Here is a 2,044-nt window from a genome sequence, read left to right on the forward strand (position 1 = left end):
CTATTTTCTCCAAAGTTTTTCCATAGTATTTTTCACCTCTTTCTTCCTCAATGTATAGATCAGAGGATTCAGCATAGGTGTTACAATTGAATCTGACACAGCCATGGCCTTGTCTATGGGGTAGGTAGACACAGACCTCACATAGTACAAAGGACAACACAACTAATGTGAAGTGGGAGCCACAGGTGGAGAGGGCTTTGTGTTGCCCTTCAGATTTATGATTCTTCAGAGAACACAAGATAGTTATGTAAGAGGCAATTAGAATAATGAAGATAGCCATATATATTACCCCACTGTTGTAGATGACAATGAGACACTATGTATGGGTGTCCATGCAGGCTAATGTCAGCAACTGAAACAAATCACATAAAAAGTGATTTATAATGTTTGAATCACAGAAAGGTATTTGATACATGAAAATAAGCTGAATAATTGCATGTGCTAATTCCCCTACCCAAGCTCCTGCCAATGGTATACAATACATCCAATATATTGTATCTGATATATCAATACTCATGATGTTCATGTAGTGAAGAGGTTTACAGATGGCCATACAGTGGTCATTGGCCATCACAATAAGCAAAATGATCCCCACACCTCCAAAGAAATGTTCTGCAAAGAGTTGGGCCATGTATCCTTCAAAGGAGATAAGAGTATTTTCAGAAAGGGAGTCTAAAATCAACTTTGGAGCAATGACAGAAGAAAACATGACATCTACTAGGGACAAAAAAGTGAGGAAAATGTACATAGGTGATCTTAAACTCTGACTTTCGATCATGGTCACCATAATGAGCATATTTCCTAACACCACTGATGATTACAAGATTACATGTAACATTAAATGATTAGAAACACAGCAGAAAACAGTATCCGAATGTTCTGGTTCTCTGTAAGACCCGAAAGTATGAACTCTGTCACCTTGTTTTGATTTCCCATTTATCTTGTGCTTAGCATTCCGCCTCAGAGCTTTAGAACCTAAAATGAAGTGTGGTTTAAAATTAATCAATATTGGTCTTTTAAGTCATTAGTTCACATATTCAATTACTGTATTGCTGGACATTCTGCTATATATGATAGAGTAATTTCTTCAATGAAATCTATTCATAAAGGCCTGCATGGTATAATCCCAGCACTTGCAAGTTGGACCCAGAAAGAGTGGAAGTTCAAGGGCATCCTTGCATACATAGTCTGTTACTGGTCAATCTACATGTGACTTTCTCTCAAACATAACTTTTCTTTCATATTAAAAAGCTTCTTCTTTCTCCTTTGTGTTTATGGTAGTTATTAGTGTAAAACTAGTGTTGATCTTTATGACTTGTTAGGGTTCTTTTGAACAAAAAAGGGACTAAGGCTCACTTGTCAGAAATATAAAGAACCCAACATATTGCAGCACGCTATGATTTTATACATAAGAAAATTCAGTAAATTGACTTACATTTTTCTTTTATTGAAAAATTTTTAGTACTATACGTTCTGATTATAGTTCCAAAGTAGTTTTCTCTGCTACTATTCCTCTTCTTTCTGCCATGCCTTAGAAAACAAATAATCATTCATTTGTCAGTCTACTCTGAAAATATTTATTCAAGCAAAGAGTAGTTTGGTTCACAATGTTTTTAGACTTACTTTGTGTCGGTAAGTGTTCATGAAGAAAAAAAAATAGTACAAATACAAATAAATGAACTGAAGAAATGAAGGAAAAAATAGTGACTTAAGGCTCACAGAAATATAGTAATGAGGAGAGAGAAAGGCTTGGTGTGACTTCGCACAGAGGGAGCAGCAGGAACAAAGGTGTCAAGGAGGGAAGAAGGAACAGTTTAAGGCAAGTTCCGAGAACACAGTCCTGCAGTTGTGAACATCAGAATCTAACGTAACTTCTGCTGTGGCCTCCCTTCCCCCCAGCCTGGAACCTGCCTGCTCAAGGGTGGAGCTACCGGCTCATTCGTCCTGCCACGCCTACCTACTGCTGGAACCTGCCTTTGCTGCCTGGAGGCACACACGTGTTCGTCCTGCTACTGGACCCTGAGTTACTTGGCGGGAAGTTGGG

General features: G+C 38.1%; 1 pseudogene; it reads right to left on the reverse strand.

Annotated features, from left to right (window-relative positions):
- LOC110308063 lies at nucleotides 1-936 on the reverse strand (annotated as a pseudogene).
- Nucleotides 937-2,044: the final 1,108 nt, after the last annotated feature.

This window comes from Mus caroli, chromosome 2 (genome assembly GCF_900094665.2).
Source record: "Mus caroli chromosome 2, CAROLI_EIJ_v1.1, whole genome shotgun sequence".
Classification (NCBI taxonomy): Eukaryota; Metazoa; Chordata; class Mammalia; order Rodentia; family Muridae; genus Mus; species Mus caroli.